Genomic DNA, 13,815 nt, shown 5'->3' with positions numbered 1-13,815 from the left:
CTCTGGTGGGCGATATTATTGTTGTTGACTGTATGTACCGGTCGTGTGTGGTGACTATTGGGGGTCTAGAGACCCGAGTGGATCTTTTGTTGTTATGTATGGTGGATTTCGATGTTATTTTGGGCATGGATTGGCTATCTCTGTGTCGTACTATTTTGGATTATCATGCTAAGACAGTGACATTGGCTATCCCGGGTGTGCCACGAATTAAGTGGCGAGGTTCGATTGATTATGTTCCCAGTAGGGTAATTTCGTTCTTGAAGGCCCAACATATGGTTGGGAAGGATTGTCTTTCGTATTTAGCCTTTGTGAGGGATGTTAGTGTAGAGACTTCCAGTATTGATTCTGTTTCAGTTGTGAGGGATTTTCCTGATGTGTTTCCTGCAGACTTGTCGGGCATGCCACCGGATAGGGATATTGATTTTGGTATTGACCTGGTGTCGGGCACTCAGCCCATTTCTATTCTATCATATCGTATGGCACCAACGGAGTTGAAGGAGCAACTTCAGGAACTTCTTGATAAGGGGTTCATTCGGCTAAGTGTTTCGCCTTGGGGTGTGCCAGTTCTATTTGTGAAAAAGAAGGATGGCACTATGAGGATGTGCATTGATTATAGGCAGTTGAACAAAGTAACAATTAAGAACAAGTATCCTCTGTCTCGCATTAATGAATGGTTTGACCAGCTTCAAGGAGCGAGAGTGTTCTCCCAGATTGATCTCCATTCAGGTTATCACCAGTTGAAGATCAGGGACTTGGATATTCTTAAGACAGCTTTCAGGACCGATATGGTCATTATGAGTTCTTGGTGATGTCTTTTGGGCTGACAAATGCCCCAACAACGTTCATGCATTTGATGAACAGCGTGTTTCAGCCGTATCTCGACTCATTTGTCATAGTTTTCATTGATGATATTCTGGTGTACTTGCGTAGTTAGGAGGAGCATTCAAAACATTTGAGAGTCGTGTTGCAGAGATTGATGGAGGAGAAGCTTTATGCAAAGTTCTCTAAGTGTGAGTTTTGGCTCAGTTTAGTGGCTTTCTTGGGGCATGTGGTGTCCACCGAGGGTACTCAGGTTGATCTGAAGAAGATAGAGGCGGTTCAGAGTTGGCCCAGACCGTCTTCATCCATAGATATTCACAGCTTTCTTGGTTTGGCGGGTTATTACCGCCGGTTTGTTCAGGGATTCTCATCGATCGCATCGCCCTTGACCAAGTTGACTCAAAAGGGTGCTCTATTCAGGTGGTCGGATGAGGGTGAGGAGAGCTTTCAGAAGCTTAAGACTGCCTTGACCACAGCTCTAGTGTTAGTTTTGCCATCAGCTTTAGGTTCATATACCGTGTATTGTGATGATTTGAGAGTTGGTATTGGGTGTGTGTTGATGCAGAATGGCAGAGTTATTATTTATGCTTCTCGTCAGTTGAAGCCCCATGAGAAGAACTACCCTGTTCATGATTTGGAGTTGGCTTCCATTGTTCACGCATTGAAGATTTTGAGGCATTACTTGTATGGTGTGTCTTGTGAGGTGTTTACTAATCATCGTAGCCTTCAGCACTTGTTCAATCAGAACGATCTCAATTTGAGGCAGCGGAGATGGCTGGAGTTGCTAAAGGATTATGATATTACTATATTGTACCATCCGGGGAAGGCCAATGTGGTGGCCGATGCCTTGAGTAGGAAGGCGGTGAGTATGGGGAGTTTGGCATATATTCCAGTTGGGGAGAGACATTTTGTGGTTGATGTTCAGGCCTTGGCCAATCGGTTCGTGAGGTTAGATATTTTGGAGCCCAGTCAGGTATTGACTTGTGTGATTTCTTGGTCTTCCTTGTATGATCGCATTAGAGAGCGCCAATATGATGATCCCCATTTGCTTGTCCTTAAGGACAGAGTTCAACACGATGATGCCAGAGATTTGACCATTGGTGATGATGGGGTGTTAAGGATGCAGGGCCGAATATGTGTGCGCAATGTAGATGGGCTTTGGGAGTTGATTCTGGAGGAGGGTATTCCATTCATCCGGGTGCCGCGAAGATGTATCAGGATCTGAGACAGCATTACTGGTGAAGGAGAATGAAGAAGGACATTGTGGAATTTGTAGCTCGGTGTCTCAATTGTCAGCAGGTGAAATATGAGCATCAGAGACCAGGTGGCTAACTTCAGCGGATGGATATCCCAGATTGGAAGTGGGAGCGGATCACCATGGATTTTGTAGTTGGACTCCCACGGACTTTGAAGAAGTTTGATGCTATTTGGGTGATTGTGGATCGGCTGACCAAGTCCACACACTTCATTCCTGTGTGTACTACCTATTCTTTAGAGCGGTTAGCAGAGATCTATATTCGGGAGATTGTTCGTTTGCATGGTGTCCCAGTTTCCATCATTTCAGATAGGGGCACTCAGTTTACTTCACAGTTTTGGAGGTCTGTGCAGTGAGAGTTGGGTACTCAGGTTGATTTGAGCACAACGTTTCACCCTCAGACAGACGGGCAATCCGAGTGCACTATTCAGATATTGGAGGACATCTTGTATGCTTGTGTCATTGATTTCGGAGGTCCATGGGATCGGTTTCTACCGCTCTTAGAGTTTGCCTATAACAACAACTACTAGTTGAGTATTCATATGGCTCCATATGAGACTTTGTATGGGAGGCAGTGTAGATCTCTAGTTGGTTAGTTCGAGCCGGGTGAGGCTAGGCTATTGGGGATAGACTTGGTGCAGGATGCTTTAGAAAAGGTGAAGGTACTTCAGGAGAAGCTTCGTACAACACAGTTGAACAAAAGAGTTATGCTGACAGAAAGGTTCGGGATGTGTCCTACATGGTTGGTGAGAAGGTTAGTTTGAAGGTTTCACCCATGAAGGGTATTATGAGATTTGGGAAGAAAGGTAAATTGAGTCCTCGGTTCATTGGGCCTTTTGAGGTGCTTCAGAGGATTGAGGAGGTGGCTTATGAGCTTGCTTTGCCACCCAGCTTATCGTGTGTGCATCCGGTATTTCATGTTTCTATGCTCCGAAAGTATATTGGGTATCCGTCTCATGTTCTGGATTTCAGCACAGTGCATTTAGATGGTGATTTGACTTATGATGTGGAGCCAACAACTATTTTAGAGCGTCAGGTTTGAAAGTTGAGGTCAAAGGATATAGCTTCAATGAAAGTGTAGTGGGGAGCTCGGCCCGTGGATGAGGCTACCTAGGAGACCGAGCGGGAGATGCGGAGCAGATATCCTCACCTATTTGAGGCTGCAGATATGTTTCTTGACTCGTTCAAGGGTGAACGTTTATTTAAGAGGGGGAGGATGTAACGACCAGACCGGTCATTTCATGAGTTACCACTCCATTTTCCCATTTCTACTTCTTAGTGCTTTGTTCAGTTGTATTTTTGTGTTACCGGGTTGGTTGGCTCGGGTTCGGAGAGACTTTGGTAAGGTTTGAGACACTTAGTCTCTTTTGAGGAAGCTTAAGTTGGAAATGTCAACTGGATGTTGACTTATGTGTTAAAGGGCTTGGATGTGAGTTCTGATGGTTCAGATAGCTTCGGGAGGTGATTTGGGACTTATGAGCGTGATCGGAATGTGTTTTGGAGGTCCAGAGTAGATTTAGGCTTGAATTGGCGAAATTGGAATTTTGGCATTTTCTGGCTGATAGGTGAGATTTTGATATAGGGGTCGGAATGGAATTACGGAAGTTTCAGTAGGTCCGATGTGTCATTTGGGATGTGTGTGCAAAATTGTAGGTCATTCGGACGTGGTTTGATAGACTTTTTGATATAAAGTGGAATTTAGAAGATTTTGGAATTTTTAGGCTTGAATTTGATGCGAATTTGGTGTTTTGATGTTGTTTTGAGCGTTCCAAAGGTTGGAACAAGTTTGGATGATGTTATGGGATATGTTAGCATGTTTGGTTGAGGTCCCGAGGGCCTCGGGTGAGTTTCGGGTGGTCAAATAGACTATTTCATGTTGTGGAAAGTTGCAAAAACTGTTGTGTGTGTTGACAATTGGCCTTCACGTTCTCGAGTAAGGGGCCCCTCCCGGAGTCTGCACACCCAGTGAGCGCGGGTACCCATTGTGATATGAGATATAGCCCGAGGGGCTGGTGTTGTTTCATGTTATTGCCCGAGGGGCTGATTCTGTTGACATTATGCCCGAGGGGTGGATTTTATGCGTTTATCTTTTCTAGCTGCTTTTCATTTACTTGTTTAACTGTTGAAAAGGGTGTTTTAAAGAAGCTTATTCTGAACCAAGGTGTTTTATAAGATTTCACTATTTTATTGCGTTTATGTGGTTTTACTCTGCTTCTTTATAACATATTGTTGTGTTTTTACGTGATTTCTTATCGCTCAGTCTTCATTTCTTTTATTACTCACTGAGTTGGAGTACTCACTTTACTCCCTGCACCCTGTGTGTAGATTCAGGAGCTTCATGTCTTGCTAGCGAGGATTGATAGCTTCTAGCATATTTTCAGAGTCCACTAGGTAGCTGCTCGACATTCGCAACCCAGTGTTTCTCCCTCTTATTTGTACTGGATTTTGTAATAGACTGTGTAGTCCCTTTTTCCATATTCCTAGACTTGTGTTAGACGCTCATGACTGATGACACCCTGATGTCAGGCTGTGTTGATTTTTCTGCAAATTGTACTGTTTCACTGTTTATTTGAGATTTAATCATGTTAAAGACTTAAATTGTGTTATTTTAATTGCTTAAAATGAATTGGGGGTTTGTGTCGGCTGGCCTTGTCTTCACGAGATGCGCCATCACGATCGGGTCTGGGTTTAGGATCGTGACAGAAAGTGCTTAGTTTTATTAATTAGATGAAAGGATTTTCAACAATTATTCTTGTCTGAGCTTGTTGTTATCTACAAACACTGTGATTTAAATATGTTGGACTCCATATTATTATATTTGCAGGCCTAGTAAGTGTCGAAGTCGACCCCTCGTCACTACTTCTACGAGGTTAGGCGAGATACTTACTGGGTACATATTTTTATGTACTCATGCTACGCTTTTGTACTTGATTGTACATGCTTTGAGGCAGATGCATCTGGCCATCAGTCCGGCGCATAGAGTGGGCATCTCACCTCGAGAATTTCCAGTGAGCTGCCCTTCCCGGCCGATTTGCAACAGCTGGAGTCTCTCTTTTGTCTCTATGTTCCTGTCTATTTATTTTTTTCAAATAGTAGGATAGTATGATTTTGTATATTCTACTAGATTGCCCATACACTTGTGACACCAGGTCTTGGCACACACATTAGTAGAATTTTGATGTTTTGGATTGTCTTCATAATTGAGATTCACATTGTCACGACCCCAAACCGGCCCGGTCATGATGGCGCCTCTCGTGAAGACAAGGCCAGCCGACGCAACACTCACCTTAACGCTTTAAGCATTAAGAGTCATTTTTAAGTCTTTAAATTAAACAATGTTTCATAATAAAATCCTGGAATAACAGTGCGGAATAAAATACCAGCCCAACATCGGGTTGTCACTAGTCATGAGCAACTATCAAGGTCTAAATACAACAAAAGTCTAAAAATGTACTAAATACAGTAACAACAATGAGGGGAAGGAAGCGGTGCTGCGAACGTCATGCAGCCACCTTGCTAACTCATATGACTCTGCGGCTGAGCTATCAACACCCGCTACCTGGTTCTGATATACCTGAATCTGCACACGAGGTGCAGGGAGTAATTTGAGTACTCCAACCCAGTAAGTAATAAGAGTAAATAAAGGCTGAGAAGTAGGAAACAACGAATCCACATTCACGTTAGGCTCAATAAACACAACAGGCCTTCAAATCATAATACGAGTCAAACTTCCCTTTTAAAATCCATCTTTTAGTAAAAATCATTTTGAAATACCTTCCAGTAGTTTCGGTAGGGGTTCAATACCATTTAAGATAATAATAGAGATTAAAGCCATAATCGGCCCCTCGGGAAAAACATAGTTTGTAAAACAGCCCCTCGGGCAAAACAATAATCATAAACACTTCATAACTTAAAAATCTCAGTGGAAATAACCAATGCCAAATCAGTGATTAATTTCTGAACATCTCATAAGCCCCAGTTTATATAAAAGTTGTTTTAAAACATTTGTTCAACTTTCCGACAGAGGCTCAATATAAAGATGAGTGAAAATAGTCGATAAATCAACATATTCGATAGAAATTCACTTTAAAGAGGAGTGAAATCAATAAGTCCCATAAACAGGCCTCTCAGGCAAAAACATCACTCATATGCATGTATATATCTATCGCCCCTCGGGCTAGCCTCTCTGTCACTCGTGACTCAACTCTTACCAATTAGTACTCGCACTCAGCATTCACGCTCAATTGGTACCATATAGTAACCGCTGCGGCATGCAGCCCGATCCGTATATCTCTCACAATAACTGAAATCAAAGTAACCGCTGCGGCGCGCAACACGATCCATGCATCGCTGTGGCACACAGCCCGATCCATATAAATAGTCGACTGCATCACTGGGAATGTGTAGACTCCAGAGGGGCTCCTACAGCCCAAGCGCTATATTGCTGCGGCGCGTAGCCCGATCCATATAAGTATCGCTGCGGCATGCAACCCGATCCATATACATATATATATACATTGTTGCGGCATGCAGCCCGATCTATAGATATATAATCCTCACAACTAGGTCCTCGACCTCTCTCAGTCATTAACCTCACCATCAGACTCTCAGTCTATCTCAGTCATCAATCTCACAATCAGACCCTCGGTCTATCTCAGTAACACAGGGAACTCAGCACAAAACAATTTCCACATTTTAAGAACATAGTGATAGAGCCAGATTTGAGCAGTAAACAGGTAAAACATGACTGAGAATATGCTTTCAAATAAATAGAGTGAGGAAAGATAGTAAAAATACCCCTAAGGGTCTCAACAAGTCGGCACAAGGCCCCAACATGGCATACAACCCAAAAATATAATAATGTCAAACAGTTAACTATCAAATACGCATTAAAATATTCGTTCGGGATGGACTAGGTCACAATCCCCAGCGGTGCTCTACTCCACGCTCGTCATCCAGCGTGTAAGTCACCTCAAAGTAACACAACGACGTACAATCCGGGGTTTCAAACCCTCAGGACAGTATTTAGAATCATTACTTACTATGATCCGGTCCAAACTCTAGCCCGCGATGCCTCGCCCGTACGAATCGACCTCCAGATGCTCTAAATCTATCCACAATCAGTACATAATCATTAAAATATGCTAAGGGAGCGAAGCCCACCCGAAAATATCCAATTTAACATCAAAATCCCGAAATTGCTCAAACCTGGCCCACGCTTTGGAATTTGACGAAACTCACAAAATTTGACAACCCATTCAACCACGAGTCCAACCATACCAAAATTACTAAATTCCGATAACAATTCGGCCTCCAAATCTAGAATTTTCGTTTTTTAAAAGTTTAAAAATTTTCTCCAATTTCTTCCATTTGATTCACTAATTATTGATGAAAATAACCATGGAATCATTAAATATAATCACTTTTGGATATAGAACACTTACCCCAATCCATATGGTGAAAATCGCTTCGAAAATCGCCTCAATCCGAGCTCCATAGCTCCAAAAATGAGAAAACTCTCGGACTGCCCGAATCATACACTGTCCAGAAATTTTTGCGGTTACTGTTCACGCATTTTACTGTTCATGGGTACTGTTCATATGCGGTACAGTACACGGATACTGTTCATGTTTACTTTACACGGATACTGTACACGCAGGTGCGGTTACTGTTCACACGTGCGAAAAATGCAGAAATTGCCCAGAAAATTGCAGCAGCTTTTCTTTTCACTAAAAAGGCTCTAACTCCATCATACAAACTCGGAATTCGATGATTCTTGTTCGTATGAGTCACAAATAATAATATGAACATATCCCTTCAGTCGAAACTCAATTCGGAGCTCATGTGCTCAGTTCAATACCCATTTCGCTCGTTAAACAATTAACTCATGTTTCGTGTCAAAAACCCAATCGCGACTTGATGAAATTAGACCAAACTTTTCAGATCAGCCCTATAATTCATTATCAAAATTCTGGAAGTCTCAAAATCAAATTTCGTTCTCTAGAATTAAAAATGGACCTTTGGATCATTACATGCTTATGCTCAAAACGGCAAAAATCTTCCAAAAACTCTTCCAAAACTTATCCTAGCCTCATGGGACCCCGACCAAACATGCCAACATAATTCACAACATCATTCAAACCTGTTCCAATCATCAAAACATCTCAAACAACATCAAATTACCCAAAACTCATCGAATTCAAGCCTAAGTTTCCAAAAACTTCCGAAATACACTTTCGATCAAAAACCCGACCAAACGATGTCCAAATAACCTGAAATTTTGTACACACATTACAAATGACATAATGAAGCTACATCAACTATCGAAATTCCATTACGACCCTCGCATCAAAATCTCACCTATCAACCGGAATTCGCCAAAATACTAACTTTTCCAATTCAAGCCAAATCTTTCCATGGACTTCCAAAATGCATTCCGATCGCGCTTCTAAGTCATAAATCATCCAACGAAACTATCCAAATCATAAAATTTCCAATCCGAGCTCATATACAAATAAGTAAACTCTTAGTCAACCTTTCAAATTCAAAGCGTTCAACTAAAATTGTTTCTTCAAATTCATTCCGATTTTTCCTGAAAACCAAAACCAACGATCTACATCAGTCATAATACGTTACACGAGGCAAGTCATTCCCGAGAACTGGCGATCAAAGTACAAAAGCTCAAAACGATCGGTCGGGTCGTTACACACATTTATTCCTTTCACGTAAATATGCTTAAGTTTTTTTATTTTTAAAAAAACTATAAATTTCTTAAATCTATAACGGAAGTTATCACGTACTAATTACATAAATGAGAATTTACTCTATGATCAGTGTTGTCTTGCCTAACAAGGGTGTTGGGCGCCATCACGGCCTAATATGGAATTTGGGTCGTGACAAGGATAAAAAAAAGGCGAACGACATTTTGCTAAGGAGCTTCATGCTTTTAATATAATAGAGATTTTTAAAATATTTGTACTAATTATAACATTTATAAAATATTTATACTAATTAATATGGAATATACGTGCAACACACGTATCCAAAAACTAGTTCTAAGAATACGAAAATACTAGCATAACAATACTACTATCGGAATGAAAGGGAAGACGCTCAACTACCTGCTAATCTTTTACTTTAATTCTCGCTCCCTCCACCTTCCTATCTGTCTTTGCTAAAGGATTTGTCAAATTCTAGGCTTGGATCTTAACGGAGAGTTTTGCATAAAACTTAAACTTCCTAGATCTGTCAAAAAAGAATTACACTCTTAGTCGAGGAGTCAGTCATTTTTTCTTTAATTATATGAAAATCTGAGGTCTAATAGTACTCCACTTTTAAAATTTCCGAATATATAAATTATATTCAAAAATAGTAAAAATAATATTCGAATTTTCATCCTAATTAAATGAATAGTTTCCTCACATTTCGAATTTCATGAATAACTTTTGGGATGAACAAATAGAGTAGTATATAAATATTAATAAAGTAATTCAATTTTCTTTTTTGGTTTTTAATTTATATATCCGAATACGAACAGAAAGATTGTATTCTTCGTCCAAATTCCAAATTCCAAAACCAAACCAAATTATTTGATTCGTTTGACTTTCTCAATTTAAAACAAATAATGCACAGGCTTAGTTGGAAGAAGGTGAAACTTGACCTAGCTAGTGTGTTCGTTACTAATTCGATCGAATCCAATAACTTCTGCTTAAAGAAATTATTAATTTAGAATTTAATAACTTAAAAGGACTAGAATTATATACTCATAAGCTTCAACAGTTCTAGTCTTGATTATCAAACTCGGGAAAAACAACTATATACAACTAAAGATTCTAAGCTTGTTTATGTTTCTTAGAGTACTCTAAAGATGCAAAATCTTTTCAATTTCAAAAACAAAATTCCAACATATTAGGAAAATTTTAGTAGCTTTGTTGGTTGACTACAATTTTTACTTTGTTGGTGAGGGTTCATTCCCCACATTGTATTCCCCTCCTTTATTTCCCCTTCCCGTACCCCCTATGTAATAAAAAAAATTGTTTTAAAAAAACCAACATATTATAGTGCGAATCGATTGGCATTTATTTTATTTTATTTATTAAAAAAATCGTAATATTCCTTTACCTTTTTAGAGATCTCTAAACAACATAAGCAGGATATTAAAGATCTTTCGTTAGCTGTTTTTCCTTGGTTTTATGTCACGACCCGATTTTCCACCATCGGGAGTCGTGATGGCGCCTACTATTGGAGCTAGGCCAGCCAAGGATTAAAACACTGTTGATAACATTCACAACAATATAAATAAAACGAGACAATTAAATAAAAGCGGAAGTCTTTAAACTTAGATAACGGAAATCAAATGTGGAAGTCTAAATACATCACTACCCAGAGTCTGGTGTCACTAACTCACAAACTACTAGAGAGTACTACAAACAAGGTTTTAATAAAAGATACAATGCTTTGTTCCGATACAAAAATGGAAACAATCTAAGTAAAATAGGGAGGGACTCCGGCCTGCGGACGTCAGCTAGGCTACCTCGAAAGTCCCTGGACTGAAGTCAGCTCCCGATCAAATCCTACTGCTGAGGTCCAAAAGCTGCTCCTAGATCTGTGCAAAAAGATGCACAAAGTGTAGCATCAGCACAACCGACCCCATGTGTTGGTAAGTGCCCGGCCTAACCCCGGCGAAGTAGTGACGAGGCTAGACAGAGCCTACCAAAAACAACCTGTGCAGATATATGCAATAAAAGGGAATACACAGAATTTAAACAGCTAAGAGGGAGGGGAAGCATGCTATGGGGGTGTAGCAGTTCAGATATAAAGTCAACAGATGGAGAAGTGAAACTGTACAATAGCAACAGTGAAGGAGAACAGGTTAATCGACAGTTGCACGGCATCAACCTTCGTGCTTTTACTCTCGTTCTCACCAAAACAATCATATAAGGTACATGTCATTAACCTTCGTGCTCTTCCTCACATAAACTCTCATATCAAGGCACAGAATGACCCTTCGTGCATAAATGTTCAAAACATGGCACGGAATGACCCTTCGTGCATAATTATTCAAAACATGGCACGGAATGACCCTTCGTGCATAATTATTCAAAACATGGCAAGGAATGACCCTTCGTGCTTTTACACTCTTTCCTCACAATAACAAACAATGCACTGCATCACCCTTCGTGCTTTATCGCTCTTCCTCACCCAACACAATCACAAACAAAGGGGGAAAGGGAGTGACCAAATAATGATAGGAAATTCCGGCAAGGGAATACAATTAAATAGCTAAATCCTGGCAAGGAAGCACAATTAAACAATTAAAGCCCGACAAGGGAACAATATCAATAATCTCAGCGTCCCAGCAAGGGAGATAATCAACAAAACGGCAAACATCCCGGCAAGGGAACAATTAGATAATTCTTTCTCTTTCTTTCACTTTTGCATCTTATCTCACTTTACCACCTGAGCCAACGCTCCAAAGGGGTTCAATCATTTCATATACTTTCACGCTTTATAATATACTCGAGCCAATGCTCCAAGAATGTACAAATCATAATTCTTCCTCAAACTCTTCACATTATATGAAATTTATCAATTTAACAAGGAAGAGATATCACAAAATCCGAAGAAACACAAATAAGACTCACGGTCATGCTAGACTCCGGTGTATAGATACTCGTCACCATGCCTATACACCGTAGTCAACAATTAGCAAATAGCAAACAACACTCTAATCCTATTCCCTCAAGCCAAAGTTAGAACAAACACTTACCTCGGTCCAAAGTATAGCAATCAACCCTCAAATACCGCCTTTCCATTATAATGCGACTCCGGAACAACGATATCTAGGCATAATTAATTCAATAATATCACTGAAGATTCGATAACAAAATCCCATAGCTTAGATATGAAGTTCCTAGCATTCTTCCAAAAATACCAAAATTCGACCCTGGGCCCAGACGGTCCAAACACGAGGCTCGGACCAAAACCCGATTGCCCATAACCCCACGAGTTCAAATATATAATTTATTTCAAGATCCGACCCCAAATTGAGGTTGAATCACTCAAAATTCCCAATAACCTAACTCCACCCAAAACCCCTAATTTCTACTCTAAATTACATGATTTAAGCTTAGGAACTCAATAGTTAATGATGGAAAATGAATAAAATAAGTGGGAATTTACTAACCCAAGTGGTCTTGAAGAATGGGGGCTTCAATGGACTCCTAAGTGCTTGGGGAAGAAGAAAGCTCGTGAGTCTTTGAATGAGTCTCGTAGCTACTGTTTCTGAAGTTTTAAAATTTAACTGGGCGAAATTTGCTCTATGCGATCGCGAAAGTGGGAATGCGATAGCATAGAGTAAATGGGGCTGGGATATGCGATCACAGGCAAGGTAATGCGATCGCATAGAGTAAAATAGTGAGGGCTGGGCTAACACACTATGCGATCGCGGGAGACACTATGCGATCGCATAGAACAAACTGAACCCCTGAAAATTTACACTATGCGATCGCGGATATAGCTATGCGATCGCGGATATAGCTATGCGATCGCATAGAACAAAGAACTGGGCAACAGTAGACAACATATTCTGCAACATCTCTAAGGCTAAAACCTTTCCGAAACACTCTCGAGCCCTCGGGGCTCCTAACCAAACACACACACTAACTCAACAATATCCTCCAAACTTAACCATGCGATTAAATCGCCAAAATAACATCATAAACGAGGAATCAAACTTCAAAATCATCACTTTTCTTCAAACTTCATAAACTTTCAAATTTAGAGTTTTAAGTCCGAAACACGTCAAACGATGTCCGATTTCAACCAAATTTCACAGAAAGTGCTTAAACCACATATAAGACCTGTACCAGGCGCCGGAACCAAAATTCAGGCCTGATACCAACGCTTTCTAATCCATTTTCATTTCAAATTTCCAAATAAATTTCAGAAAGACAATTTCTTTTAAAAATTCATTTCTCGGGCTCGGGACCTCGGATTCTGATTCCAGGCATACGCCCGAGTCCCATATTTTTCTACGGACCATCCGAGACCGTCAAATCACGGGTCCGGGTCCGTTTACCTAAAATGTTGACCAAAGTCAACTTTAACCATTTTAAAGCCACAATTTACCAAATTTCACATAATTTAACACATAACGAGGCAACTAAAGGTGAGGTTTTCAAGGCCTCGGAAGCACGGAAAAAGGGAGAAAACCGGTGATGACCCTTTGGGTCGTCACACTCTCCACCTCTAAAACAACCGTTCTTCCTCGAACGGACATAAGAAGGAAGTACCTGAGTCGGGGAATAGATGAGGATAACGGCTCCGCATATCGAACTCGGACTCCCAGGTCGATGCCTCAGGAGGCTGACCTCTCCACTGAACACGAACCGAAGGAAAACTCTTCGACCTCAACTGGCGAACCTGCCGGTCTAGAATAGCCACCGGCTCCTCCTCATAAGATAAGTCCTTGTCCAACTGGACAGTGCTGAAATCTAACACGTGGATGGATCGCCGTGATATTTCCGAAGCATGGACACATAAAACACTGGATGTACGACTGATAAGCTCGTTGGCAATACAAGTCTATAAGCCACCTGTCCCACTCGATCGAGAATCTCAAATGGGCTAATGAACCTAGGGCTAAGCTTGCCCTCCTTCCCAAATCTCATCACGCCCTTCATAGGCGAACTCGAAGCAATACCCGCTTACCAATCATGAAAGCCACATCTCGAACCTTT

This window comes from Nicotiana sylvestris, chromosome 4, assembly GCF_000393655.2.
Source record: "Nicotiana sylvestris chromosome 4, ASM39365v2, whole genome shotgun sequence".
In the NCBI taxonomy this organism is placed as follows: domain Eukaryota; kingdom Viridiplantae; phylum Streptophyta; class Magnoliopsida; order Solanales; family Solanaceae; genus Nicotiana; species Nicotiana sylvestris.
Note: the sequence above shows the minus strand (reverse complement) of the source record.